Here is a 6,586-nt window from a genome sequence, read left to right on the forward strand (position 1 = left end):
ATTAAGAACATAACACAAAAGTATCTCAGGTTAAATGAGTTTCTACCAAAGAGTAGGTAGGACCACTGGGAACCACACCACATAGAGCATATTGTGGGCTGAGCTCTAACTCAAGGCCTCCTTTCAACTGCTTGAGAATTAACAATCAGGTACATCCAGGAGGGAACAGAGTGCTCAGATCTGTAAACCAGTAATAGCGTTCTTTTAGGAAGGTACATTTATAAGTTTTCTGCCTAGTTTCAGAGACAGAGAAACACGCTTATTATGGAGCTCATCTTATTCTTAGGCATGAATTGTATAATTCAACTCTCAAAATCTACAGCAGAACAATTGCTTCGTATCCGTGCAGCTCTGTTTTGTGCTCCGTGCTTTAAATGTTCGCCTCACTGTTTGGGTGCTCTCAGCTCCTAATGAGAACACCTTGAAAAGATGGCATCATTGTGAAACAACCTTGGATTTGAACTTCTGGGTGGATGGTAAGTCAAGATGCAGTGCAAGCTCTTTAAAGTGCCCCTGACTCTAAGGGAGGCCACATAAAATGTTCTCTTTCAAAACAGTTTTTCTTTGAGTGATTCATACACCCCATTTTCTTAACCTAGCTTCTGCTCTTGAGTTTTTATTCAAATCAGCCTAGGTACCTGCTGCCCTATTTTGAAAATAATTAAAGATGATCACTTTGCAGGTGCTGCAGGATTTAAAAATGCATGCAACAAAAATACAAAGATAATTAAACAGTTATTGTTTGCATAGAAATAGACTAGTTCTATTATAAAAGGACTTCATATATTTAGAAAAGTACTGTATTTTGATAGTACAGGTCACATGATATTTATTCATAAAAATTGAAGACAAGAAGAGCAAGACGAAGAAACAAGACTGAAGACATATGAAAGCTAAAAGGAAGTGTTGTCATTGGAGACAGTAATTGCAACAGTTGACCCAAATACCAATAACAGCATCACTGATAAAATCTCTAGCGGCATTATTGCTGTGGGCACCTCTTTAGAGTATTTTTAGCTTAGACTGGAAATGTAGTCAAACTTCTCCCAAGGGTCTTATAAGGGTAACCAAGCTAATCCGACTCCATCTTGCTTACAGAGAATACTAGATAGAAATTAAAGTGCAAATTCTGTGTTCCTTGTTGGCATACCAAAATCATACCCTGCTAACATGAAAGTGCATTCATTCTTGAGCTGGGGGGTCAAGAAAGGTAAGAGATTAATGTAGGAGAAAGGCATTCCTGTATCACACAGATTGAAAGCCAGACTTGCATGTGGTCTGCAGAGTGGTTACATACGGCCTCTGTTGCGGACCCGTGGGAAAGTATGTGTGGGGAGCGTTAGGTACAGTCTGTGTATGTTCTTTGGTTGGTAGTTCAGTCTCTCTTGAGCGCCAAGGGTCCAGGTTAGTTGATTCTGTTGGACTTCCTCTGGAATTCCTATCTCCTTCAGGGGCTGCAGTTCTTCCCTCTACTCTTCCCAACAGTCCCCAAGCTCCATCCACTGTTTGGCTGTGCATGTCTACATCTGTCTGAGTCAGTTTCTGGGTGGATCTCTCAGAGGACAGCCATGCTAGACTCCTGTCTGCAAGTATAACAGAATATCATTAATAGCGAATAGTGTCAGGAACTAGTGCTTGCCCATGGGATGGGAGCAGGGGCTATCCTAAAAGCTGTTGCCTCTCTATGGGATATGATCTTATAGCTGAGCTACCTTGTCTGGCCTCAGTGAGAGAAGATGTGGCTATCCATGGGAGACTTGATGTGCCAGGTGGAAGAATTCACAGACGGCTTCCCCTGCCCTCAAAGGAGAAAGAGAAGTGGAAAGGGGGAAGTATTGTGGGAGGGGTAGCTGGAAGGGGGCAGTGAGTTGGATGTAAAGTGAATAAATAAAATATAAATAAATAAATAAATAAATAAATAAATAAATAAATAAAACAGAATAGAATAGAACAGAATACAGCCTCTGACTTCCAACTATTTGGCTTTAAATTTAAGCTCCACCTCTCATTATCTGTGAACTTGTAGGAATTATTTAACTTATCTGAGCCTATTCCACTCTGTATGGGGTGGGCATTTATCACCTGCCTCTACAGCATTGCATATTAAACTAATGCAATGTGCTAGTATAATATCTATTAAAAGTGAGCTTTCAGATGTTAACTATTGTTATAACTGAGCAATAGACTTGAGGCACAGTGGTGATACAGAAAACTGATTCCCAGACAGGATGCATTCACTATGGCTTAATGTCTTCTGTTGACACAAAATTAAGAGCTGATCCCCTTAGGGAAGCACATGTCTGGGTGACCGGCTAAGAAGCTACCTGTGGCTTCTGAGCCACTATCAGCTCTAGCCAGAATGACCTGAAACTCTTAGGATCCCTTCTTTAAGTATTACAAGGTGTTTCAACGGGGTAAAATAGGAGGTACTAAGATGAGCACAACTTGCAGCCAGACCTCTGATGTCTCTAAAAAGGTGAGGTAGCTATTTTGAATGAATATACTGAAGAGAAGTGGTTTTTTCCTCATGTTGGCCCCAACCCTACATTATGCCAGAGCAGCAAAGATACTGCAAAGTTCATAACTACTCCACTAATATGCAAAAACATAGACTACAGTATGATAGCTTCAATCTGATACTATTGTGGAACATATCTATTCCATATGGAGTCCATATTCTCTATATGAAATTCCATATTCCATATATAGAATTCATATGGAATAGATAGATAGATAGATAGATAATATATAGAGATATACATACATACACATACACACATGCATACATACATACATACATACATATTCTGAATTCATATGCTGAAGCCCTAACCCTGGATGGCTATATTTGGAGTAGGAAACTAAGGCTTTACAAAGTTATGGAAAGGCTATTACTGGGCATCCTGTCTGAGATTGTTATATTCTGTCAAGATCTGAGCTGATGAACTCTCAACATTGACCATATTCTAACCTTGAAATCTCTAGTTGGACTCAATGGTGCCTTGGGCATGTTGCTGATTTTTGAACTTCTTTTCCCACATCCCATCTGGTACAAGAGATTTTTTTTTTTCAAGAATTAACAGAGTGGAAGAAGTAACCTTTCTATTCCCACAGTGGGTGTCACCTAAACATGTGAGTACCCCACCCTGCTTGTGCATATTGTATATTACTTATACAATATAAGTAGCATCAGTAGCAACAGCAAAATAGATGCAAAAGAGCTCTGGACGAATAAGGCAGTGCACTACTATGTGTTGCTTAGCATCCCCACAGATCCTGAAGTTAGAAAACCACTCCTCAGTACCATCCATGAGCCAGTTCTCTGGCTTTCATAACCTTCAGGAATGCATGCAGTTCACACCCAAATAGGCAGTAGGTAATGCACTTTGTTCTCAAAGTACAGCCCTGCAAGACGCATAATACTAAACATCAAATATTAACTATAAAAATTGCTGTTAACCTATGAGAAATATGTCTATGTCTCTAGGACTCAAAAAAGAGGGGTGACCTAATATGCAAAATAAACAGGAACTCTGTTTAGAGAAAGTAAAGATCTAATGACAGACTGAAGGCTTAATCTCAGCATTCTTTCAGTACAAACTGTCTCTCAGATTCTGCCCCAGTTCTTATATAAACCATGCTGTCCTAACAAGCCCAGGCTGAGAATCAATTACTCATGCTAATTCTGAGAAAGGAAATGGTGTATACAAGAAAAATACACAAACCCAAAAGGTCAATTCCCTTACATGTAGAGAACCATTGGATGTAGTGAAAGAAGTCGGATCTACAGAGAACAGAATTAGAGGCAGTGGCTAGGTGCCTGAAGACAAGAAAAACAGTGGGGGATTTGCTTTATATGGGGACAAAATGGGTTAGACAGGCACCATGACATAAACCCTCCTTAATCCCATCTGTTATAATGCATTATGTGGTCCCACTAGAAGCTTTCTGTTTCGGCTAACTTGTTATTTGGTGCTACCACATTCAGCATCCTGCAGAGGTTGTCCAAAGCATGAGGAGAAAACCCAGACCTATCAGCAAAGCCACAATGTCTCCAAGGAAATGATGACATGTTGAGCCTGAGGTAAGGCTAACACCATCCTAAAAATGGATCCGGGATGAGAAAATAGATGCAAAAGAGCTCTGGACGAATAAAGCAGTGCACTACTATGTGTTGCTACTGTTAATGAGGAGGGTTGGCTTCAGAACACAGTATCTCCTGGCTGGACCCAAGGTCACCCAATCAGGTCTCAGACACAGCATAGACACTTCCTGTTTTGAAGGATAAGCCAAAGCCTTTGTCATCCTCTCTCCCCAGTAGTTCCTGAATGTTACTCAGAAAGCTGTGTCATTCTTCTTCCAAAGTCTCTGCTAGTTTTTAAATGATATCTTTTATTTACATCCCCATTAGAAACACTACCTAATGGTAGAGTATCTCCAGTACCCTTGTCCTGGGTTATTTATTTTTCTCTCTTGTCTTTAAAACATTTAGGTTAATTGGACTAAGCATAAGAATTACTTTTACTTTTAAATTAGAAATCAACTCAAAACATGAAGCAAGTGGGAACTAGTGAGTCCTCTGAACTTCAGTGAGATGATTTAATCTAAAGCACAGCAATGCCCACAGACACAGAAGGTTTCACCTGTCCAATCTCATCTCTTTCCTGGAAATGTAATCCTAGAAATCCTAGGACTTTGAAACCTGTTCTCTAACCTACCAGTCTTTCACCCTTCCATGTGCCAAGCCAACATCCTTAAACCACAGCACTTAGTTAAGAGCCCTAAAGAGTCAAGACTATGTAAAAATCAAAATAAGGTGCTTTAGGTAAATAAAGCACCAAGAATAATCTTAACTATTTGTCCCTATATTTGTCTATGCTAAAAGCACACCAGCTAGATGGTAGAAACATTTGATTAAACAGAAGAGTACAGCTCAGGTCCTCATGAATCTCTAATAAGTCTATTGATTAGCACTGAATATCAGAGCTGAATCATAAAGATCTGTATTGAAAGCAACATGGAATCTACAGGGTCTTTAACGGTTACGTTGCTCAACAACCACATCACAGATGAAGTATGTAAGAAGCAGGAGAAAGGACCTTTCACCTGTGACCACACTACTGGTATAAAACATGATTTTTCTGATACACTGTGCCTTTTATGATACCAAGAGGAAAGTTTTCATGTCCACCACACCCCAAGCCTCCAAAGTAAACATCTGCCCTGATTCTGAGACCTGATGCCTTTGTTCTTCAGATAGTCTCACAAGAAAACTGGCAGCAGTCATCAATGTCATTTTTTAAATGTCATAAAAAATTTTAAGGTTTCTCTTCGGAGAAGAAACACCAAGGTCGCATGAATTAAAATATGTATTTAATTATGAAAATTATTCATAATTAATATTAGATCGCAGAATGTAGCAAAGTAGCAAGGATTTGTAGAAAGGCTTGTTACCACCACCTTTGCCCACCCTCCCACCCCCTACCGCTCAGTCACAGCATGGCAAATAGCTATTCGGAAATGAAAACTCTCATAAATATATATATGCCACCCTGAGTACCCCACCATTTCAATAACACTAATTGCCCTTTTTTTTTCCCTTGCTGCTCCTAGCCATATTTCTTGGAAAACAACAGCTGTGTTTATTCAAATAGCAGCATACTGATGACTTGATGACAGGGTAATCTGCTGGAATTCCAAGTGTGACGGTCCCAGAGACAACTTCTCGGCACACCAGGAAAGTATCCTTGCACAGTACAAAGCTTCAGGAAGGAATCCCCACTTGGTTAGCACGTGGGATTGGGTGTTCCTTGTTTCAGTTTCTTCCAGTGAGTATCGTATTTTCTAGTTCTTTCAGAATTCTCTTCCCATGCACCATTGTCAAAGAGGAAATCTGCAACATGAACATTTTCGCTCCAATAGCTTCTGATTAAACAGAACCTTGGATCACAATGAAAACAGCCGCAAGATTTAGTTCAAAATCAAAGCAGTAAACTCCACTTGTTATTTTCTGTGAATCAATGGGCACTGGAGGGGATAATAATAGAGTAAGAAGTCATTTACTGGAAAAACAAAATGAAGCAAAACAAATGAACAAACAAACAAAACAAAACAAAAAAAACCCTAAATACCCATGAGAATGTAATTAATTAGTGAAGATTAAGTTCTCACAGCATCAAGGGTTAAATTATCACAAGACCTTAGTCATCTTCCCTGATGACCTGCAACATGTTACTGCCAAGGCCAACAACTATAAAGCGTGCTTAGAAATAAACTAAGTTCCAAATACTCTGGTAAACATTTAAAAGTAATGAAGCAGCTGGCCTCTTTTTAGCAAAGGTAACCTGTATAACTTGGGACGTTCTAGATTTTTCCTCAGATGGTATCTATTAAGTGCTGAATTCTTTGCTGCAGGAGGAATTACATCAACTTAAAGTACAGTCTTCTTAGACTGATGATTTTATTTAAAAAGGCAATAACAGAAGTACATCTGGCACAAAATGTTTCTGGTGTCCTCTTGTGTGCTTTAATGTACATAAGCTCTTTCAATGAAGAGATCTTTTATTTCTTTTTTTTTTTTTTTTTT

Source organism: Mus caroli, chromosome 2 (genome assembly GCF_900094665.2).
Source record: "Mus caroli chromosome 2, CAROLI_EIJ_v1.1, whole genome shotgun sequence".
In the NCBI taxonomy this organism is placed as follows: domain Eukaryota; kingdom Metazoa; phylum Chordata; class Mammalia; order Rodentia; family Muridae; genus Mus; species Mus caroli.